Source organism: Globicephala melas, chromosome 15, assembly GCF_963455315.2.
Source record: "Globicephala melas chromosome 15, mGloMel1.2, whole genome shotgun sequence".
In the NCBI taxonomy this organism is placed as follows: Eukaryota; Metazoa; Chordata; class Mammalia; order Artiodactyla; family Delphinidae; genus Globicephala; species Globicephala melas.
The window spans coordinates 50,852,245-50,877,579 of record NC_083328.1 but is presented as its reverse complement, the minus strand read 5'-3'; the positions used below and the strand labels follow the sequence as shown (position 1 = coordinate 50,877,579).

At 37.8% G+C, this 25,335-nt stretch overlaps 1 protein-coding gene and 1 pseudogene across 7 annotated transcripts in view; one reads left to right on the top strand and one right to left on the bottom strand.

Annotated features, from left to right (window-relative positions):
* PLCB4 (phospholipase C beta 4) overlaps positions 1-25,335 on the top strand; it is a 421,043-nt gene that overhangs the window by 189,144 nt on the left and 206,564 nt on the right. The window lies entirely within an intron of this gene.
* LOC115861607 (large ribosomal subunit protein eL21-like) lies at positions 20,896-21,380 on the bottom strand (annotated as a pseudogene).

Genomic DNA, 25,335 nt, shown 5'->3' with positions numbered 1-25,335 from the left:
CATGGAGAACATAATGTTACATTTCCAAAATATTTTTGAGAAACTTGAACTCTAAATCAATTTAGTTCTGCTGGTAAAGATACAGAGTTAGTCATGGAAACATTTTAATCTGATGACTAGCTTTTATCAGAATTATAGATCCAATTGAGATTAGTTATTTTTACAGACTTAATTTTGGAGATGAAAATCAGCTGATCTCTTTCTTAACTCCTGAAGAAAAAAAAAAAAGGTAATACCAGCCTCATAGATGGCATAATTTTAGTCTACCTGTGGTCGAAGTGTCAGATGATAAATCCCAAGGCTCTGTTAGAAAAACAGTTTTGTCAGTCTACTCAGGATTCTACTGTACATACCTGATGATCAACAAAATAAGGAGTGTCTAGAGTTAAACATCTTTTGTTGTTATTGTTTTGCTGAGAAGTTTAAATTTGTTCTTTAAATGAAGTTCCGTTTTGAATTTGCAAAATAACAGGCACTCAGTCTTGCAGTGCTCTAATTCTAGCAGTGAGTGATAGTTGTTATTTTTCTTTCAGTAAAGAAAATGTGTTATGGTACCAATATCAGTGGCTTAAAACATTAAGCCTTTATTGTTTTACGGGTGCAGTGGGTAGTTATGAGGAAGTGGTCCAGGCCTGATTGACCTCAGCAGGCCTCACTCATATCTTGGCATTAGCTGGCATCTGTCTAGTCAAGAATGGCCTTGCTCACACCTCTGGGAGTTTGCCAGCTGTAAGCTGAGGATGGGTTGACTGGACCATGTGCCTGTCCTCATCAGGAAGGCTAGCCTAGGCCTGTTCATTGAGGAGAGGCAGGATTTAGAGAGAGAGAGAAACAGAGAGACTGGCGGTCAGCAAGTTCTCTTGAGACCTAGGCTAGGAACTGGCACAAGATCACTTCTGCTGCATTCTGTTGGCTTAAGCAAGTCCCAAGATCAGTCCAGATGGAGGAAGTGAGGAAATTGACTCCTCCCCTTGGTGGGAGGAGCCACAGAACCACATGACAAAGCATGCTGTGGTTGGCTGGAAATGGCCCCTGAAATCCATATCCTATCAGTGGAACCTATGATTGTTCCCTTATGTGGCAAGAGAGGTGATTAAAAGAATTTGAGTGGAAGCACTTATCCTGGATAAGTGGATGCTAAGTGCTTCCTTGTAAGAGAGAGGCAGAGGCAGTTTGAGAGAGACCCACAGAAGAGGAGAAGTTGATGTGAAGATAGAGGCAGACTGGACTGATGCATCCTCAAGCCAAGGAGTGCTTCACCAGCAGAAGTGGGAAGAGACAGGAATGGAATCTCCCCAGAGCCTCTGAAGGAAATGTGGCCAGGCTAACGCCTTGATTTCAGACTTTTGACCTCAACGGTGAGAGAATACATTTCTATTATGTTAAGTTACCTTGTTTGTGGTAGTTTTTCTAGGTCAGACATGGGAAACTAATACAGGTGTGGATACAGGAGAGAACAAATTGCAGACATTTTTGTAATAACCCACATATACTTCTAAATTATATAATTCTGTATAGTGCTTTTTCATTTAAAGTAGCAAAACATTTCCCCACGTTATTATAAAGTTGTTGAAACAGTTTTAAATAATTACATGATAAAATATGCATATATATATAATGCAATGCACAAATAATAGCATGATAGTACACAATGTATATTAAGTTAGTCTAGCTAAACATTTCTTTGTTATTGGCAATTAAATTCTTTGAGTTTTTTAGATGAAGCCATGTGCACAAGACAAGGGCTGTATGCCCTGCATCACCGTTCACTTTTTCCCTTGGTCCTTTCCTCTATTAGGCCCGTGATATCTCTTGTTGGAATTACTAGAATCATATCCTTGATGATCTTAACCTCCCTCCAGCCCACTTTACAAACTGCTCAACCAGATTCGTTTTCTAAAGAAAAATCTCAGTTCAAGTCGCCTCTGGCTAAAAGCTCTCGATGATGTTCAGTTGCAAATGTTAGTTCTTTAATCAAACACTTATTCCCTTGGAGTAAAGTTGTCTGTGCACAGTTATCTGTAGAGTCCTTTTTTCTGTGAGCCTTTGGGGTCCTTAAGAACAGTATTGCTTTCTCTATCTTACTACCCCCCATGTCACCTGCCATGGCGCTTTGAAGGTATGGTTTGCTCTGGTATCTGCTGCATGCATGAATAAATGAATTCAAAGGGAAAATACTTCTAATTGCTTTGTCTTTTCCTATATGATCCCAGTCATTCAATTTGACTGAATTTGAAATTGATTGGGTGAGTCAACTAGAATTCGGGAACTAGAATTGTTGTTCTAGCTTGGGGAGGGGTCTTAATATTTGTGTGTCATGGACCCATTTGGCATCTGGGGAAGACTGTGGATTCTTTTGCAGAAGGAAAGGTTATTAATGCATCAAATAAAATACATAAGATTACCAAAGATATCAGTTATATTGCATTAGGGCTATCGAAGTATTATGAATTGTGCTATAGTAATGTGTTCATCTTTAATGGATAAACTAATATCTAGTTGTAGCCCTGTTAGCTACTATAATATCAAAGTGGTGGTGATGGTACACAGCATTTCAAGATCCTGTGGCAACCGTAATGTGATATTAAAATATCTGTGGTTTCTATTGATGACAGAATCACAGATCCTGCTAATACTATTGTGGTTTGTTGCCTATGCCCATAATTGAAGAAGAGTCTGGATTTTAATGAGAAGTTAGTGTAAATAAAGATGTAACTTTATTCCCATCTTAGTTCACAGACCACCCCATCCCCCCAACCCCGGCCCTGAATTCGCTAGACCCCAGCTTGAGAAGGCCTGAAAGGCTTGTTTTAGGAAGAGCTGTAAGACAAGTCTGTGTAGCTCTGTTGTCGTTCAGTGGGTGAGCCTGCATTAGGCATGTTAAAGTCATTCATGCAAGTAGATAGGCAAGAAATTTTAGAACATTTGTATGTCTACTGTAGCACCTAAGATCTTGTAGACACTGTATAAACCCTTTTTGTATAATAACACAACTTTCCAGTGCAGATGCTCCCTCCTGTATGGTGAGACCAGAGGCGTCCTTCAGCTTTAAAAATGCCATCACCTTGTGGCCCAGGCCCTGCACACGGACACCTTTCTGTTTCTAACCCTCCTGGGCAGTTGTTTAGTTGAACTGAGTTGTTGGGTTGAATGTTTCCCTAATGGTACTGGATTGATAGGTTTGTACTTCGATATTTACTTGTCGAACTTACTCCCTCCATCTACTTCCAGAGGGGCTTGGGGGCAGCATTCGACCTGCAGCAAACTGCAAAACAGAGTGATTATGATAAACACTCCCCAGGGCCTCCTGGAGGGGCTGAGGTGACAGGTGCTCCAGGCACTAGGTGATTGGATTTCCAGTCCTGGCCAATACGCTGTGGTCTGATTTCTGTGGGCCGAGAGAAACTAGGAAGCATGTTGTTAGTGCAGCTTCTGTTTTTTCTCAATATAAATTATACAAAAATATTTTTTGTTCATTCCTTAAAAAAAAAATAAAGTACCTCATAATACAATCCTTTGTTGTACAAGGCACTGGCTTACAGCAGCAAAGTATCAATATTTGTCTCTGTAGTCAAGCTGAATCAGGGCGGGGGTTCTTATAACACTGAGAACTGCAGGATGGTGGACGATGTTTCTAATTGTGTCAGTTACCTGTCAGCACTATTAATTATGAAAATAAGATGAATGCCTTTATTGACATATATATATTACATACCTCTATATCTCTATTCATGTCTGTATCTATATATGCATATACACACACAACGTGTGTATAGGTATATACATAGGTGTATATATATACTGTGATTGTAGCTAATGTAGAATTATCTTTAATTGAATACTGGAGGTCTTCATGTGACTGACATTTACATTTGCATTGACATTTGCATTTTTCTATCTTCCAAACCACCTAAATCCTCTTGACCTTGAGACTTTATTTTTTATTTTTTGATAATTACTTCTCCTTTTTAATTCTTTTTTTTGAATTTTATTTTATTTTTTTTTTGTACAGCAGGTTCTTATTAGTTATCCATTTTATACACATCAATGCATACATGTCAATGCCAATCTCCCAAATCATCCCACCACTCCCACCCCACGCTGCTTTCCCCCCTTGGTGTCCATACGTTTGTTCTCTACATCTGTGTCTCAATTTCTGCCCTGCAAACTGGTTCATCTGTACCATTTTTCTAGGCTCTACATATATCCGTTAATATACGATATTTGGTTTTCTCTTTCTGACTTACTTCAGTCTCTATGACAGTCTCTAGATCCATCCACATCTCTACAAATGACCCAATTTCATTCTGTTTTATGGCTGAGTAATATTCCATTGTATATATATGCCACATCTTCTTTATCCATTCGTCAGTCGATGGGCATTTAGGTTGCTTCCATGACTTGGCTGTTGTAAATAGGGCTGCAATGAACATTGGGGTGCATGTGTCTTTTTGAATTATGGTTTTTATCTGGGTATATGCCCAGTAGTGGTATTGCTGGGTAATATGGTAATTCTATTTTTCATTTTTTAAGGAACATCCATACTGTTCTGCATAGTGCCTGTATCAATTTACATTCCCACCAACAGTGCAAGAGGGTTCCCTTTTCTCCACACCCACTCCAGCATTTGTTGTTTGTAGGTTTTCTGATGATGGACATTCTCACTGGTGTGAGGTGATACCTCATTGTAGTTTTGATTTGCATTTCTCTAATAATTAGTGATGTTGAGCAGCTTTTCATGTGCTTCTTGGACATCTGTATGTCTTCTTTGGAGAAATGTCTATTTAGGTCTTCTAGCCATTTTCGGATTGGGTTTTTTTTTCCTTTAATGTTGAACTGAATGAGTTGTTTATATACTTTGGAGATTAATACTTTGTTGATTCATTTGCAAATATTTTCTCCCATTCTGAGGGTTGTCCTTTTGTCTTATTTATGGTTTCCTTTGCTGTGCAAAAGCTTTTAAGTTTCATTAGGTCCCATTTGTTTATTTTTGTTTTTATTTCCAGTACTCTAGGAGGTGGATCAAAAAAGACCTTGCTGTGATTTATGTCAAAGAGTGTTCTTCCTATGTTTTCTTCTAAGAGTTTTATAGTGTCGGGTCTTACATTTAGGTCTCTAATGCGTTTTGAGTTTATTTTTGTGTATGGTGTTAGGGAGTGTTCTAATTTCATTCTTTTACATGTAGCTGTCCAGTTTTCTCAGCACCACTTACTGAAGATACTGTCTTGTCTCCATTGTATATCCTTGCCTCCTTTGTCATAGATTAGTTGACCACAGGTGCGTGGGTTTATCTCTGGGCTTTCTGTCTTATCCATTGATCTATCTTTCTGTTTTTGTGCCAGTACAATATTGTCTTGATTACTGTAGCTTTGTAGTATAGTCTGAAGTCAGGGAGTCTGATTCCTCCAGCTCCATTTTTTTCCCTCAAGACTGCTTTGGCTATTCGGGGTCTTTTGTGTCTCCATACAAATTTTAAGGCTTTTTGTTCTAGTTCTGTAAAAAATGCCATTGATAATATAATAGGGATTGCATTGAATCTGTAGATTGCTTTGGGTAGTATAGTTATTTTCACAATATTGATTCTTCAAATCCAAGCAAATGGTGTATCACTCCATCTGTTTGTATCATCTTTAATTTCTTTCATCAGTGTTTTATAGTTTTCTGCATACAGGTCTTTTGTCTCCCTAGGTAGGTTTATTCCTAGGTATTTTATTCTTTTTGTTGCAATGGTAAATGGGAGTGTTTCCTTAATTTCTCTTTCATATTTTTCATCATTAGTATATAAGAATGAAAGAGATTTCTGTGCATTAATTTTGTATCCTGCAACTTTACCAAATTCATTGATTAGCTCTAGTAGTTTTCTGGTGGCATCTTTAGGATTCTCTACTTATAGTATCATGTCATCTGCAAACAGTGACAGTTTTACTTCTTTTCCAATTTGGATTCCTTTTATTTCTTTTTATTCTCTGATTGCTGTGTCTAGGACTTCCAAAACTATGTGGAATAATAGTGGTGAGAGTGGACATCCTTGTCTTTTTCCTGATCTTAGAGGAAATGCTTTCAGTTTTTCACCATTGAGAATGATGTTTGCTATGGGTTTTTCGTATATGGCCTTTATTATGTTGAGGTAGGTTCCCTCTGTGCCCACTTTCTGGAGAGTTTTTATCATAAATAGGTGTTGAATTTTACTGAAAGCTTTTTCTGCATCTATTGAGATGATCATATGTTTTTTATTCTTCAGTTTGTTGATATGGTGTATCACATTGATTGATTTGCATATATTGAAGAATCCTTGCATCCCTGGGATAAATCCCACTTGATCATGGTGTATGATCCTTTTAATGTGTTGTTGGATTCTGTTTGCTAGTATTTCATTGAGGATTTTTGCATCTATATTCATCAGTGATATAGGTCTGTAATTTTCTTTTTTTGTAGTATCTTTGTCTGGTTTTGGTATCAGGGTGATGGTGGCCTCATAGAATGAGTTTGGGAGTGTTCCTTCTTCTGCTATATTTTGGAAGAGTTTGAGAAGGATCGGTGTTAGCTCTTCTCTAAATGTTTGATAGAATTCACCTGTGAAGCCATCTGGTCCGGGACTTTTGTTTCTTGGAAGATTTTTCATCACAGTTTCAATTTCATTACTTGTGATTGGTCTGTTCATATTTTCTATTTCTTCCTGGTTCAGTCTTGGAAGCTTATACCTTTCTAAGAATTTGTCCATTTCTTCCAGGTTGTCCATTTTATTGGCATAGAGTTGCTTGGAGTAGTCTCTTAGGATGCTTTGTATTTCTGCAGTGTCTGTTGTTACTTCTCCTTTTCCATTTCTAATTTTATTGATTTGAGACCTCTCCCTCTTTTTCTTCATGAGTCTGGCTAATGGTTTATCAATTTTATTTATCTTCTCTAAGAACCAGCTTTTAGTTTTATTGATCTTTGCTATTGTTTTCTTTGTTTCTGTTTCCTTTATTTCTGCTCTGATCTTTATGATTCCTTTCCTTCTGCTAACTTTAGGTTTTGTTTATTCTTGTTTCTCTAGTTCCTTTAGGTGTAAGGTTAGATTTTTTTTATTAGAGATTTTTCTTGCTTCTTGAGGTAGCCTTGTATAGCTATAAACTTCCCTCTTAGAACTGCTTTTGTTGCATCCCATAGGTTTTGGATCGTCATGTTTTCATTGTCATTTGTCTCTAGGTATTTTTTGATTTCCTCTTTTATTTCTTCAGTGATCTCTTGATTACTTAGTAATACATTGTTTAGCCTCCATGTATTTGTGGCTTTTACGTTTTTTCCCCGTAATTCGTTTCTAATCTCATAGCTTTGTGGTCAGAAAAGATGCTTGATATGTTTCAATTTTCTTAAATTTACTGAGGCTTGATTTGTGATCTGTCCTGAAGAATGTTCCATGCACACTTGAGAAGAAAGTGTAATCTGCTCTTTTTGGATGGAATGTCCTATAAATATCAATTAAATCTATCTGCTCTATTGTGTCATTTAAAGCTTGTGTTTCTGTATTAATTTTCTGTTTGGATGATCTGTCCATTGGTGTAAGTGAGTTATTAAAGTCCCCCATTATTATTGTGTTATGTCGATTTCCTCTTTTATAGCTGTTAGCAGTTGCCTTATGTATTGAGGTGCTCCTATGTTGGGTGCATATATATTTATAATTGTTATATATTCTTCTTGGATTGATCCCTTGATCATTATATAGTGTCCTTCCTTGTCTCTTATAGCATTGCATTTTAAAGTCTATTTTATCTGTTATGCGTATTGCTACTCCAGTTTTCCTTTGATTTCCATTTGCATGGAATATCTTTTTCCTTCCCCTCACTTTCAATCTCTATATGTCCCTAGGTCTGAAGTGGGTCTCTTGTAGACAGCATATATATGGGTCCTGGTTTTGTATGCATTCAGCAAGCCTCTGCCTTTTTCTTGGAGCATTTAATCCATTCACGTTTAAGATAATTATCGATATGTATGTTTCTATTACCATTTTCTTAATTGTTTTGGGTTTGTTTTTGTAGGTCCTTTCTTCTCTTGTGTTTCCCACTTAGAGAAGTTCTTTCAGCATTTGTTGTAGAGCTGGTTTGGTGGTGCTGAATTCTCTTAGCTTTTGCTTGTCTATAAAGGTTTTGATTTCTCCATCGAATCTGAATGAGATCCTTGCCGGGTAGATTAATCTTGGTTGTAGCTTCTTCCCTTTCATCACTTTAAGTATATCATGCCACTCCCTTTTGGCTTGTAGAGTTTCTGCTGAGAAATCAGCTGTTAACCTTATGGGAGTTCCCTTGTATGTTATTTGTCATTTTTCCCTTGCTGCTTTCAATAATTTTTTTGTCTTTAATTTTTGCCAATTTGATTACTATGTGTCCTGGTGTATTTCTCCTTTGCTTTATCCTATATGGGACTCTCTGCACTTCCTGGGCATGGGTGGCTCTTTCCTTTCCCATGTTAAGGAAGTTTTTGATTATAATCTCTTCAAATATTTTCTCAGGTCCTTTCTCTCTCTCTTCTCCTTCTGGGACCCCTAAATGTGAATGTTGTTGCGTTTAATGTTGTACCAGAGGTCTCTTAAGCTGTCTTCATTTCTTTTCATTCTTTTTTTCTTTATTCTGTTCTGCAGCAGTGAATTCCACCATTCTGTCTTCCAGGTCACTTATCCGTTCTTCTGCCTCAATTATTCTGCTTTTGATTCCTTCTAGTGTAGTTTTCATTTCAGTTATTTTATTGTTCATCTCTGTTTGTTTGTTCTTTAATTCTTCTAGGTCTTTGTTAAACATTTCTTGCATCTTCTTGATCTTTGCCTCCATTCTTTTTCCAAAGTCCTGGATCATCTTCACTGTCATTATTCTGAATTCTTTTTCTGGAAGGTTGCCTATCTCCACTTCATTTAGTTGTTTCTCTGGGGTTTTATCTTGTTCCTTCATCTGGTACATAGCCCTCTGCCTTTTTATCTTGTCTATTTTTCTGTGAATGTGGTTTTTATTCCATAGGCTGCAGGATTGTAGTGCTTCGTGCTTCTGCTGTCTGCCCTCTGGTGGATGAGGCTATCTGACCTTGAGGCTTTCTGATTTGGTTGAAACTAATACCAAATTTGGAAATCTTTTAATATACCATGTTAACTTGAATAGTTTCTTGAATATGGGTGAGATAAGGGGATCGTTTTCAATGTTAGTGATAAAGTTTGGTAATCACTTGAAGATTTCAGAGTACATAGTTTTTTGATGATTAATTTTGCATCTCTTGTGCATGTCATTAAATATAAAAAGGGCTGTCTTTTATGTTAGACTAATTTAGTAGAAGTGGTATAAAGAGTTTGTGTTATTTATTTTTGTTTTCTGTTTCATTGGGTGGAAAATTTAAATCTGACCTAGTGAATCCTTTAACACTTTGAGAACTATATATTTATTTTTAATTTGTTAAGAATCACAACTATGTCTTCAAATTCCTTACAACCTACCAGGCTGGCTCCTTCACAGAGTTTTCAGATCCCATGTATGAATTTCTTATTGCTATTGTAGAAAATTACCACAAAGTTAGTGGCTTAAAACAACACAAACTTATTCTTATCTTTCAATTCTAGAGGTCAGAAGTCCAAAATGGGTCTCAATGTGCTAAAATCAAGGTGTTGGCTGACTGTGCCTTCTGAAGGCTCTGGGGAGGATCTGTTCCTTGCCTTTTCCAGCTTCTAGAGGTCACCTGCATTCCTTGGCTGGTGGCCCCCTTCCATCTTCAAAACCGTCAATGACCTGTGGAGTCTTTCTCACAGTGTCATGTGTTTCTTACTCTTCTGCCTCCTTTTTCCTCATTTAAGGACTTTTGTGATTATATTAGGTACACCTGGATAATCCAGGATAGTCTCTTTATGTTACGATCAGTGGAATAGCAATCTTAATGCCACTGCAACCTTTGCCTATAATTCTTCTTTGCCTATGAAATAACATATTCACAGATTCTGAGCATTAGGAAGAAGCTATTATCCTGCCTACCACATTTCCTAAACCAGAAATGATCCATGTGCTTTTTGTAAGGTTTCAGTGACACACTGTCTCAACTTGCTATTATTCATGTACATACTTTATCTCTCCTCTGTCTTTTTACCCCTGGACAAGACAGGACCATGTCTACATCATATTTGTGTTCTCAGAACACAGCAACATTGAAAGAACCAGGTAAATATTTTTTGAGCAAATTAATGATTCTGTGTAAAACTTTATTAAAAAATGATTAGAAGGGAGGAAGTCAATTATAGAAGTATAGAGAAAGGAAACAGGCAAAATTGGACAGGTTATCATCAGTACTACTTGCAAAGAACAGTTTCTTCAAACACATCATTGTCTCTAAGCATCAAATAATATCACTGGTCAAAAGATATGATCCACTTAAGAGTTATTACAATTTTTCTCACTCTAATATTTTGGCATTAAAAATCCTTTAATGTTTTTTAGTTTTTTAAACAGAATCAGTTCTTTGAGGCCTTATGATCTCTGGGCATCCTAACCTCTCACATCTGAACCTGCAAATTTTGGAAAGTGGTGGCCAAACTGTGGGATGGATACCCTTGTGGGGAGACCTGCTGAGTAGCTAGCCTTCACTGGCCAAGTGGTACCCAAGGCTTCCTCAAGCTCTAAGAGCTTTGGCTTTAAAGTACTTTCGAACATGTGCAGCTAGTCTATGAGACACACTTAAGAGCAGAGGAGAGTGAATGATTTCCCTAACATGTCCAGGTAGCCTAGATTTTCTCCCAGGTACCTTTAGCCTACCTGTGAGTTATATATTCTACTTCATGATGTATTTGTGTATTTCTAAATACATTCTATATATATGTAAAGTTTTAATGCTGTTCCACATCCAAAAAGTGTCATTTTGAAAAGTGTGAGCATACATTATTCTTACCATAGTTCTATGATGTAGGCAGGCATTCTTCTCCTGTCTTATGGGTGAAGAAGTCTAGCCACAGAGTATAACAAACTTGTCCATCTTCACACAGCTGACCTGTGATGTGTATGATACAGTGAGTGATTTGAATCTAGATTACTTCACTCCAAACTCCATGCTTCTTATACATTTAGTACCACACAAACTACATTTTCTCAGGCGTCAAGGCTTATAGGTTTTGCTATTTCTTTTAACTAATGATCTGAATAGTGCAGCAATTCACAAAGTGTTTTCTGTGGTATGTTACTCTAATGATATTTTCTGTGAAAAGAAAGTATTTTGTAATCAAGTGTAATTAACAATACTTTCAAAATTAAAGCATGTACCTCCATAGCAGTGACTATTCATGCAAAGCCCAATAGTAGAGAAATGTCTTAACTTCTTTTACCCCAGCATCTTCCAAACTCACATGACCACAGAACCCTTGCTCTCTGCCCTCATGCTCCCATAATAGTTATTGTCTTTTGGGAAAGCTACAAAATTCCTAGATCCTCTGTCCCCAGGTGGTCTGACATGATTATGCTGCCAGCCAGTGTGTAAATGGAGCTGTTGTTAATGGGCAGAAATTGGCTTTGCCTTCTGTGTCCATTAGGAATGCTTTCATCAGCAAGTACTAGAGTAAGTAATTTCAGTTTGAGCTCTTTCTAATGAAAGTTCAGTCCTTGTATCAGCTATATAGATGTCACCTGGGAGCCTGTTAGAAACCTGGACTTTCAGGTCCCACCCTAGATTTGCTGAAAGGAAATCTATATTTTATTTTTATTTTATTTATTTATTTATTTATTTTGTTTGTGGTACACGGGCCTCTCACTGTTGTGGCCTCTCCCGTTGTGGAGCACAGGCCCCAGACACGCAGGCTCAGTGGCCATGGCTCACGGGCCCAGCTGCTCCGCGGCATGTGGGATCTTTCCAGACCGGGGCACGAACCCGTGTCCCCTGCATCAGCAGGCAGACTCTCAACCACTGCGCCACCAGGGAAGCCCGGGAATCTATATTTTAATAAGATCCTCAGGTAATTCAAATGCACAGTAACATTTAAGGAGCACTGATTTAAACAATAAGGGCATTATTTTTTTTATCTAATAATAAATTCAAAGATGGAGGGTCCTGTTTTGATTTGCAACCCAAAGGAGTATTTAGGGCCCAGGGTCCTGTTTCCTCATGGTGGTAAAATGGCTGCCAACTCTATGCATTTTATCCTCTCTTAGCTGCATTGAAATACAGCTAGAATGGGCTTCCCTGGTGGCACAGTGGTTGAGAGTCTGCCTGCCGATGCAGGGGACATGGGTTCGTGCCCTAGTCTGGGAAGATCCCACATGCTGCGGAGCGGCTAGGCCCGTGAGCCATGGCCACTGAGCCTGCACGTCCGGAGCCTGTGCTCCACAACAGGAAAGGCCACAACAGTGAGAGGCCCGTGTACCACACACAAAAAAAATACAGCTAGAAGGAGACAGGGGCAAAGTAGGCATGGAAGGAGGCAGGGACAAAGGACTTTTTCTTATGTGGATAATTTTTTTTAATTTTGGCCACCCCACAAGGCTTGCGGGATCTCAGTTCCCTGACCAGGGATTGAACCCAGTCCATGTCAGTGAAAGTGCTGAATCCTAACCACTAGACCACCAGGGAACTCCCAGGCTTTCTTTTTTTATTAAGAAATAATTTCTTTCTCAGGAGTCCTGCTACAGCTTCCCCTTGGTTCTCATCAGCTGGATCTGTGTCACATATTCATGCATTAGATCAATTACTGACAACATGTAACAGGAAAGCCTCTATTGCCTTTGTTCTTGACCAGTGCTGTCCAAAAAAATATAAAGCTAGCCATATATATAACTTAAGATTTTCTCGTAGCCACATTTTTAAGAAAAGAAAAAAAACAGGTAAAATTAATTTTAATAATGTTTTATTTAACCCAGTATATCTAGACCATTATCATTTCAACATGTAAGCAATATAAAAAAATTGCCAATGAGATATTTTATTTTCTTTATTTCATACTAAATCTTTGAAATCGAGTCCATATTTTATGCTCATACTACATTTCAATTCAGATGCTAAATTTTCATTAGAGATGTTTGATCTGTATTTAGATATCAATTGAAAAGGTGTTCACCAAATTGCTCCATGCATAATTAAATATTTTCCAATAATCAAATCATGTTTCAGGTTTTAAATTAAATTAAATTTAAATTAAATTAAAAATTTGGTTCCTCAGTCACATCAGTCACGTTTCAAGTGGCTGGTTGCTGTTGTATTGGACAAGGCAGGACTAGGCCCTTGCTACTCAAAACATGGTCCAGGGACCAGCAGTGACAGCATTTTCTGAGAGCTTGTTAGAACTGCTGAATCTTGGGTCCCACCCTAGATCTATTCAGTCAAAATCTATATTTTAATTTAATTTAATGCACATTAAAGCTTAAGCTATACTCAACTTTGGCTAGGATTTACAATGACTGTGGGAACTTTAGAAAATACTGTTGCTTACACCCCACCCGAGAACCTTGGAATCAGACTTTCTATGGGGTCCAGACATCAATATTTTATTGAAGCTTTCCAGGTTATTCCAATATGCAGCCAAGTTTGAGAACTGCTGGTCGAGACCAATCCTGATTCGTCCCCTCAATTCAGACACATTGCAACCCCAGCACTATGGTAGTGGAAGTTCTTAAGTAACCAAGAGTGGTTTCCATATTTGCTTCCCTTGTTCTGTGGATATTTTCTGTAGGGATCGGTGTCTGGCTGGTATCTGCTATACTTGCTTGGGTCACACTCTCTTGGTCTCTTTTCTCCATTCAATCTGGCTAACTCTTTTCTCTGTTTTCCAGTCAACAGTTTCACCATAGCTTACCTTCCTTATTCTCCCAGGTAGCTGACACGTTAGGCTGTGCTGATCCGTATTCAAACCTGATCTGGAAGCCCATCAAGGGCTGCCTTTACTTCCAACTCCTCACCTGTGCTCCAGCCCTAGTGAAGATGCATCTTGCTTCTTTGTTGTGTTATTCATTGCCTCTGCCTCAGTGTTTCATCCACAGTGTCCTTTTCTTAGTTCTTACACTTCCCACCTTATACGTTTCCAGAATTAATTTCCTTTAGGTGCTCATAATTCTGCCTTTGTTTCATTGATTATATTTTGCCTTCTCGTTGACGATGAGCTCAAATGAGGTGGGTATGAAGTCTACTCATTTAAAGCAGCTCTGAATCTATGAGCTCTAACTGAGATGCGATTTTTATGACTATATTTGGGTACCTTGTAAGCTGCTCACGTACCCTTCTCTGGGTTCCTGGAGACTCAAAATGTACACAGACCTCAAAACATAGGCTTGCATATTTACATGCCTCCATTGCAAACTATACCACCTGAGCTTCTCTTCTGAGGAGGGAACTTTAGCAGCACAGACTTGGAAAAAATAGGTTCTTCTCTACTAGGAACCTTCACCTGGGAGGCTCTCATTAGTACAGACAAAGCCACTTTAAAACAAAAGCATATTCAGTTTGCCCAGCTCTAAGAGGTGCTGTCGTGGTCATGTGGACTCATGAACAAAGGGGCTGACTGACAGCCTTTTGAAATCTAACCCGTTTCTTGGTAGAAGGGCTTCTGTACAGGATACATTTCCACGATGAGTAATTGCTGTCAAATCTAACAAAAGGAGTTCTCTAAAATTTAGGCCATGTAACACTTAAACTATGTAATAAAACAGCTATGTATTAGGTAGTATTTATTTATTTAAATATTAAGAGAATCCTATCAGCTTCTGGAAATTATTATTAAAGTATAAATGTTTTTATTTGAGATTGTGTAAACAAGTATGTGAAGACTGAGCACTTGGAGAAATATAGGAGTTAAGCAATAATAGCAATTCTTACTCTTACGTTTGAAAGTAAATCAGTATTTTAACTGTGTAAACTCCATGATTTAAAAAGTCTTAGTTTAGAAAAATCTGATTTTTGAAATTTAAAATTGTAAGTAAGATCAAAAATATTTTTTAAAGTCATTTAAAAATCTATCACATTTATGTATTTTTTCTAATATTTACATTGCATAAAAAATTAATATGGTAAAGTCCCCATGACATTTTTGAATAGTCATTAGAAGTGAACTATTCAAAGAAGCTCCCTGAGAAATATGGTCCATATGACTCAAATTATATATAGAGCAGCAAAATATTAAAAGTATAATCTTAGCTTCCTTGTATTAGAATTAAGAAATATCATGAGGAACCCCAGACATTTTGGAGGACTGGAAAAACTTTGACTTTTCTGCAATCAAACACTCTGTTCAGTAAAAGAGGAAAAGCTAATAATTAAATACACATTATATCTAGTAAAATACACATTTATGCCAGCATATATAATGAAGTATATCCAATTTGTCCAATAATATATGTAACACATGGGTGTGTTGTGTCTTGCCTTGTTCATAGCACTTTGATAAATAATCTTACCATCCTCTGTGGCCCTGGGCAGAGTCAGTAACATTTTGGTTCCATTCCACAGATTTGAAAATGGAGACTCAGAGAAGAACAATATATATCCCAAATCAGCAGAATGTAAGATTAGAAATCATTCATCTTACTCAACAGTTGGTGTTCTTTTCACTGTAGTATGCTGCCTCTTTATCTCTTAGGGCTCTCAGACAACAGAACTTTTTAAGCTTTCTGGGCTATGAGACGTTAAAGGACTGGCCAGCGAGCTGACTACTCCATGGTGGATTAGACCAGCCTGACAGATTGCTCCTATCTCCTGACAGAACCTCAGTCCCTTTTTCCATAATTCTGAGAGAATTAAAGCTTTGAAATTTAGTTTTCCCATAAGTTTGGCATAAATTTAGTGGCAAAATTATGCCTAAACCAACAGGAGGTTATATATAGTCTTTATCCCACTTTGGGTGAAGAGCTATAGGTCTCACTGCATAAATACTGGTGTATTTGCTAGGGATCCACAAACTTTTTCTCTAAAGATCTAGATAGTAAATATTTTAGGCTTTGTGGATCATACTGTCTCTTTGGCAACTACTCAACTCTGCCATTGTGACTAACACAAAAGCAGCCAGAGAGTATATAAATGAAGGCATGGCTGTGTTTCAATAAAACTTTATTTACAAAAATAGGGGGCAGGTTGGACTTTGTCCACTGGCCATAGTCTGTCAACCCCTGGACTTAAGAGTGATGGCTAGATTTGATGGGACTATTGCATAATGTATTATATTTGCACCATATTACCTTTCTGACATTGAAACATATCAGACCCCAAAGGATTTTGGTAAGGGGCCATGGGCCTGTATCTAAGATTTAGAGGAAATATTACAGAAGAGAAAGTCATCTCTGTTTTGGTCAAGCACTAAAGTCTTCGTACACGCATGACTGGAGGGCCAACTAAAGTTCAGGTATTGCCAGTGCATTAGTCAAGAATGAGTGCTGTGAACCAGAAAGTATTTAAACACATAGGTTCATATTTGCCCCACATAACAGTAAATTCAGTGGTAGGCAGTACAGGGCTGGTTCAAGCTAAGTGGTTCCCTCAGAAATCCAGCCTCTCTCCATATTCATTCTCTACCATCCTTAGTTGATAAGCCTTCATCCTGATGATCATTGCCTCATGGTTGTAAAATGGGTGCTGTACCTCCAGGTGTCACATACACACTCCCAGCAGAAAGCAAAAAATGGAAGTGGGGAACATTGTATCTATATTAGAAAAGCAGAAACTTACCCCCAAATCTCAACATTTAGTCTATCACTGGACTAAACAGGATCATAAAGCTACCACTAATTGTAAGGAAGCCTCTGGAAGCAAGTATTTTTAGTTGGGTTCGTTTTCATTACCCACTGAAATAGGGAGAAAAGATATTGGGTGGACAAGTTGCACCATCTGCTGAGGCATCTGTTCTTGTTTTGGTAGCTGTTACATTTCATTACAGATATTTAACATTTTATAGTCTTCTCTCCTGGGCAACATATCTTTTTAAGTATCACCAGTGTTAGCAGTGTTTTCCATCTGAGTTGGAAAATTAAATAACATGATTCACATTTTTAAAATGTAAATGTTGTGTAATATGAATGTATAATCACTTGAGAATGGATTTTTCAGAAATAAACTTTCCTGAGGATTTTAGTGTTGGAGGATTTTGTTTAGATGGGACCCTTAGTATGTGTGTTTGCAAGGTTTGAGGAAAGACTGAGGTTGAAGTCAGTGGAAGGCAGCTTACACATTCAGCCTCATAAGCAAGTCTTTGTTCTCATGGGGGACGATTGCACAGTAGAGCAGGATTTCATGACATGACATGGTGAACTCAGAGAGCTTTAAGATAGAACAGTCACTCTGTAACTTTCTTAACTATGGCTCTGCTACAAGTCTAAGAGAAAAGCAATTAGATAGGCACACAGAGACCATTTTAGTTTTTACTTGTGTGTCTTTTTTTTTAACATCTTTATTGGAGTATAATTGCTTTACAATGTTGTGTTAGTTTCTGCTGTAACAAAGTGAATCAGCTACATGTATACATATACCCCCGTATCCACTCCCTCTTGCGTCTCCCTCCTACCTTCCCTATCCCACCCCTCTAGGTGGTCACAAAGCACCGAGCTGATCTCCCTGTGCTATGCAGCTGCTTCCCACTAGCTATCTGCTTTACATTTGGTAGTGTATGTATGTCAATGTTACTCTCTCACTTCGTCCCAGCTTACCCTTCCCCCTCCCCGTGTCCTCAAGTCCATTCTCTATGTCTGTGTCTTTATTCCTGTCCTGACCCTAGGTTCATCAGAACCATTTTTTTTTTTTTTAGATTCCATATATATATGTTAGCATATGGTATTTGTTTTTCTCTTTCTGACTTAGCACTACTGGGCATATACCCTGAGAAAACCATAATTCAAAAAGAGTCATGTACCACAGTGTTCATTGCAACACTATTTACAATAGCCAGGACATGGAAGCAATGTAAGTGTCCATCGACAGATGAATGGATAAACAAGATGTGGTGCATATATACAATGGAATATTACTCAGCCATAAAAAGAAACAAAACTGAGTTATTTGTCGTGAGGTGGATGGACCTAGAGTCTGTTATACAGAGTGTATTGGGATCTTTACCCTCCTGTCTGAGGTGGTATTTATTGTCTTTCTGGACACAGGGCACTTACTTGTTTTTTGTGTGTTTTTTTTGTTTTTTTTTTTTGGCCTAAGCTACTGTAATAAGAAAGGATAGAGGTACCCACACAATTTCAAATGTATCTTTGCTTTAGTAGGCTATCCTAAAATGGTACAAGTGGAAATAGCATGAAAATAAATAGATTCATTTATTGATTTGTTTAGACCTTAAATGTAAGTGAAATTAGTTTTTCTTCAACTACGTTCTGTAACACTGAATTAATTCTAGAATCTGTTTCAATGTAGCCATTATGACTAAGTTATAACAATGACCTTTGATCTGTCAGATAAAGCCTAATTTTGAAATAATGCCCATCAGACCCTCATCTGCTGTACTTTTGAAAACTGCAGCAAGAAAATCCAGTTTTTAACCCAAATAGTTCATGGTTCTTAGGGAATTCAGAATTAAGTGACCACCACGAACTATTTCAGAAGTGACCAGAAATGGAATGGTCTGCATTTTGATGAGGAGAAATGAAGAAGAAGCCATGTTGGTAACTGTTTGAATCTGGATTACTCTGTGGCATCCAGATCATTCATTAACATGGTCCAACAAGCTAGAATCAGCAGATACTGATGAAAAACAGACAGCTAAAAGAGTAGGATCAATGTGAACAAACCTATCAACTGAGCCAGAAGAAACAGAAATAAATGAGAAGAGATAAATCCTTAAAATCATTCAAAATTTTATCATCAGGGAGAGTTAAAAACAGACTCCTATGGAAGAGGAGTAGTTCAAGACCAAGAAGGGATTCTTGGAAATTAAAATGTAATTGTTGACTTAAAAAATAATAGTATAGTGAAAAGATGAAGAAACCTTCCAGAAAAACGGAGCGAAAGAACAAAGAGTTGGAAAATATGAGTGAAAAGATGAGACATGATAGTGGTCCTACATATTTTTATAGAGGGTCTGGAAAGAGAAAATTGAAAAAAAAATTGGAGGAAATAAAAGATACATTCACACACACATTTTTAACTTTTCCAACTCTTCAGACAGCAAAGGCCCTCTGAGTGCAAAGTAGGTTGAGTAAGCATATGAGTGGATCGGTAATTAAACACATTTTCCTGATATTTCAGAACACCAAGGAGCAGGAGAGGATGCTAAAATATTCCAGAAATGGGAGTGGGATAGGGAATTGACCACAGAGATGATTTCTAGAGGACAAGAGAATGATACCTTCTTGGTTTGGTAGGAATTTTGATTCTGTTCCCAACAAACTGCAAATTCAGTACGAAGGGAAAATAAAAGCATTTTAAGACAAGTAAGAACTAAAACATTTGCTCATCCCCAGGCCATTCCTAAAAGAATTAATGCAGCAAAATAAAAGAGAGAAATGTGGGTTCCAAGGATAGGTGGATAAACTAAAATAATACAAAAAACAAGAAACCCCAAGATAGTAGGTCTGTGGCAAATGGTTAAAAGAAAAAAAAAAAAAGCTGTCAAAAGCAGAATAGGATTTTTAGGGATCTCTAAAATCCTAAAAGCAAATGAAATTTCTATAAGAGAAAGTGCGATAAAACTGCATGTTCTCAGTTAATGGAGTATTTAAGTGGGGCCCTTCTCGACTCAGTTTTCTTTGTTCTGGTTCTTGAAGCAGCACAGGTGAGAGCAGTGTTGTATGGCCTTCTCTTCCTTCACATGCACAATTTGTTTCTGCAGAGAGTATTTACCATGTAATTTTCATATTGTAAATGCTGTTCATTTTTCAATTTACAAGCATCACTGTGTAAAAAAGTTATAGTACAGAACATGGTATAAATGATACAACTTTGACAATGTGAGAGTAGTAATTTGCTAGAGAAAAGTTGGGAGGTGGAAAGGGGAAGAATGTGAAAGGAGACAGAGGGACCCTAATCCCTCATTTTACAGAGAGAGCAAGATAGCACTGCCTCAATTTGGTGAGTTAAGAAGAGAGGTTTAAACTCTCTACAGATCAATTGAAAAACAAAATATTATATAATATTAGCAGTGGTGAAGAGAAGGAAAAAAAGGGAATGGCATACTGTGGAGTCAAATGATAATTTTTAAGTTGACAAATCAAGAAACAGGGTTTTGAGCATATTATCTGGAGGTACACTTTCCAATTCAGTAGCTACTGGCCAGGCGAGGTTATTGAGCCATTGAAATGCGGCTCATCCAAATTGAGATGTGCTGTAAGGAAAATACACATCAGATTCCCAAGGCTTAGTATGAAAAAAATGAATGTTAAAATACCTCAATCATTTTTAATATTGAATAATGTTGAACTGATAGTATTTTTAGTCTATTTAAATAATATATTGCTAAAATTAATTTTACCATTTTCTTTTTGTTGTTTTTAATGTATTACTAGAAAATTTAAAATTACACATGTGATTCGCTAGAGTTCTATTGAATAGTGCTGCCTCTAGAGAGGTATAGAGGTAGACTAGAGGAGTTGAAATCAGAAATGATCAATTTATTTGTACCATTGTGGGAGTGGACTGGTGTGATGGGAAAGGAAGCCTTTTTGTCTTATACTTTTATATCTTTTAGAAAATTGTTTTTTTATTAAATATTGAGCAGTTTCGAAAGGGTATTTGTAAAATATATGAAAAGCATGAGGAAGAACGAGATAATAAATATTTTTAATCACCACCCAGTTTAAGGAAACAAAGAAGCAAAAACAACCCACCATTTACATTGAAGGCATTTCTCCCTCCCACCCCAAGCTCCTGGACTGTTTTAATTTTTATTATTGTCATCATAATAAAAATAATCATATGCCTTTCAAGAAAGTTTTTAAGTGGAGGATATCTTTTTTTTTTTTTTACAGTCCAGGTCTTTTATCTTCTTTACATCCATCATACCATGAATTCATAGGGATTGGGCTCCAACAGTTTAGGCTCCTTTCCACCGGTTCTCACGAAGTGTGCTTCTCTGGTTGGGGCAGGCTGGCGCTTCAGTTGAACCCAAGTACCTTTCTCTTTGGCTTCCTTCTTTTTCTGATCATTTTCCTTCTCCCGTTTCAGGAATCTATATCAGCTCTTAGAGTGCTTAATATGCTTGATACACACGTTAATTCTCTTGGCAAGAATCTTGCCCTTAACTTATTTGTTTACAATGATGCCAACAGCATGCAGGGTAACACGTAGACTCTCCCAGTTTTGCCGTGGTAACATTTGTGGGGCATTCCTTTTTGAACAGTGCCCATTCCCTTGATATCTACAATATCACCTTTCTTATAGATTCGCATGTATGTGGCCAAAGGAACAACTCCATGTTCTCTAAAAGGCCTAGAGGACATGTAGTGGGTGCCCCTCTTCTTTCTCTTTGTGTTGGTCATTTTGGTGAATTACTGGAAGATGGCGGTTCCGGCCAAAAGGCAGGATATATTGTATAGTTTTTTTGTTTGTTTGTTTGGGTAATTTGGCAGTATTAAATTTTAAAATGGCTATGCTATTGGAATTAGTTGTTCCCTTTGAGAAATATGTTTTATGTGTTCCAAAAAATGCAAACTGCAAAGAAGTATCTAAAACTTGATGTCATTTTAATTTTTCTTAAAAACATGGATGTTTGTATATATACTTTATAACTATGCATGTACACATACATATACATGTATATGCTGCCATACACATAGACATGATATATGTATGTATACACACGAATGTATGCATAGTCAGTACCTGGTAACATTGCTTCTCTCTCATAAGTCTGATTGGAAGGGTATTTTCTTGTTTTATACATTTTCAGAGGCAGATGATCATGCAATTATAATTTTATTTACTTAGTGGTGGTAATTTTCTGTATTTTTCCACATGAAAATACTTGAAGAAATAAAATAAATATTTAAATATGTTTGAACAGTTAGGGCTTTTTTAGAAGAGAACACATTGCCTTAGAAGATAGGGAGCAACATGTTTTGAATTTTTTTAAAAAAATGTTAAGTTACACAAAAAGTATTAAAGCCATCATTTTTCTTCTCCCCCACCCCAAGTGTATTAGTCCAAGAGGCAGGTGTTATCACTTTCAAACCAACCCTAAAGCTGATTCCTTATCTCATCCTTTCAGTCTAAGGCACTTGGAAAGAATACAGCAGTCTTCCTCCAGTGCTTCCTTTCCAACACAAAATTTAAGAAGCCTGTCAGCAAATCACATTAATGTAATGAACTGTACTTCCCACAGGACAGTCAAAACAAAGGAGATGCATGAATCATTTTAATTTGATGAATGTAGGCCATGATATATAGGTAATGTTTACTTTTTCTCTAATTATACGTGTTCATGAGCACTGAAAAGAACCTTTTTTGCGGGGTGGGGGGCAGAGCGCCATGCAGCTTGTGTGATCTTGGTTCCCCAAGCAGGGATTGAACCTAGGCCACCGCAGTGAAAGCACTGAGTCCTAACCACTGCACTGCCAGGGAATTCCCTGAAAAGATCTTTTTTACTTCATAAAATTACAAAGAAGAAATGAACTATTTACTTCAATCCTATCATCCAGACATAACCATTAATAATATTTTGTTATATTTATTTCTAGTATTTCCAGACGTAAACATAAACTATATTTTGAAACTTTGGACATATCATGTGTATGTCTTCTGTTTTTTTCCCCAAAACCATTATATTTGGAGTGCTTTTTCATGGCATTGAATATTCTTCATAGGCATAGTTTTAATAACTTTGGAATAGATCATTTTAGAGAAATCAATGAAAAATATATTATGAGTTTAAATTGGAAATGAATATATTGCATTTTTATTGGGGTTGGGATTGAACATATTTGTTCTTCTAGGGGAGTTTTAGTATACAATTGATACCATAAGTGAAAAGATAATGAAATGTTTACCTTGTCATAATCAATAGCAATTTTCTTAGCTGTATTAGGTGAATGGAAGTCTTTATGGATGTGGAAGACATGTCCAGAGACACATCTTGAATGAAAACAGATGGTTGTACACTTCTGTATCCACCAATAGATGAAAAGGTGGAAACTTCGTTAATGCAAAGTGGCGTAGAGCTGTAACCATGCATCTCAGGACAAAAATGAATCTAGATTCTGTTCTTGTCTCAAGGAGGCAGAAGGTTAAAGGCTTATCTTTGCCAGGCTGTTTACCCCTAACGGATGACTCATTAGGCATAAGCTAGCCTTGTCAAGGTGAATTCCACCGGTACCAAGTCTAATACGTATCATGAAAGATGGGATGTGTTAGTGGTTATGGAAAGGGGTGTGTGTGGAATTATATCTTCTGAGGTCAAGTGGATGAACGGGGTTGGATAGGTGGGGGAAGGAATTGTCTTTAGGATAGGTAGGAATCCAGGAGCTGGTACCACCTGAGGAGAACCACTGGATTTTTATTTTAGGTGGAAGATCAGAGACATTTACAAGGATTATAATAAGGAAGAGTGTGATAAGGCAAGATGGGAGGATCAAACAGGTAGTCAAATGAATGAGAGAGTGGAGAGAGGAACTTATAAAAATCAAAGCTCCCACCTCCCAGATGCCTTCTGTGGGCCAGCCACCTCTCTCCTGTGGGTGGAATGCGAGTCACCTGCTTAGGGGGCAGTGATGGAGGAGTAGGCCGGGTTTCTTTTTACTTGGCATGTAAGGATAATAAGGTTGAAGGAAATGGGAAGGAAGGACATAGATTGAAGTAAACAGAGCCTTAATTATTAAAAGAGTTTGAAGAGTTGACATTGTCTGACATTTCAAGAGGAATTAAAGGCTCCTTTTAAATGATTCACAGAAGGTCATAGGATTGTTCACAGGTAGCCCCAGGAAGTTGCCCACCACTACTGGATATGGACATGAACTCTTTATTCCTCTAAGATCCTGACCTCTGGGACAGAGAGTGTATTCGTTGATGAAAAGTAAAACTACCTTCCCTTTGCATTAGGATTTGTAGGCTCCCTCTCAAGCTAGTTTAAGCAAGAAAAAGGGGAATTTATCAAAAGGATGCAGGGCTGTTTCCAGGGATCCCATGGTAAGAAAGGAAGAATCTGAAAATAGGAACTAAAAAGCTTTCAAGTATCCAGGCGGCAATTGATTTTCAGGTGCTCTCTCATCTCTGCTTCTCCAGTGCTATTTTTCTCTGTCCCCCTTTCTCTTTCCACATGAGGTACAATGACGGTTCCAGATGTTTACATCCCCTGGTTCAAGTAACTCATGACTGGCCCTCGGAAGTCTGACCCCAAATTCTCAAGAGAGGAAGAAGCTGATTGGCTCAGCTTGAGCACATGTATGTCCATCCTTGGTCCAGTCAGCTCTGGCCAGTGGTAAGGTCCTAGCACAAATATAGGTGCCATTGATATGCCATGGAAATGGGTCAGATCATAATTCTCAAAGAAGTTGTGGGCTCCATGGGCTCTCCAAAATTGACCACTACCACTGACCCCTTAGTAGATGTGGGGCAGGGGACATAGCCTTTCACCATCACTGTGTTTTCTTTTCCACCAAAAATAATATCTAGCTCCTTGCACTTGAAAATGTGGTCCATGAACCTGCAGCATTAGCATCGCATGGGAACTTAGAAATGCAGACTCTTAGGCCCTACCCCAGACCTACTGAATCAGAATCTGACAGTTCACAAGGTCTCCCAACAATTGTAGGACATACTATTTGAGAAATGCTGATTAGACAGAGGAGCAAATTAGGAACCACAGATTAGGGCTGTTAAAAGGGCTTCTTCCAGAGAGGGATGGCGGCCAAATTGTTTTGTCTGAACTTCAGCTGAGAGCCTTCCCCTGCCCTCACCCATGCTTCCTTTTGAGTGCATTTCTGCTGGAAATTCAGCGTTCAGGATGAGGATGGAGAGAGATGCCGGTGTCTGATGTGGGAACCATAGTGTATGTTGTCCTGTTTTGGCACTGAGAGGTGATCTGTGGGGTGAAAAAAGGAAAGAGAAAAGCAATAAAGGTGTTAATATCATCGTCAAAATGGAAGTATCGGCAAGCTTGCTTTTTGTTTTTAACATCTTTATTGGAGTATAATTGCTTTACAATGGTGTGTTAGTTTCTGCTTTATAACAAAGTGAATCAGCTATACATATACATATATCCCCATATCTCTTCCCTCTTGCGTCTCCCTCCCTCCCACCCTCCCTATCCCACCCTTCTAGGTGGTCACAAAACACTGAGCTGATCTCCCTGTGCTATGTGGCTGCTTCCCACTAGCTATCTATTTTACATTTGGTAGTGTATATATGTCCATGCCACTCTCTCACTTTGTCCCAGCTTACCCTTCCCCCTCCCTGCGTCCTCAAGTCCATTCTCTAGTAAGTCTGTGAATTGGTACAGCCACT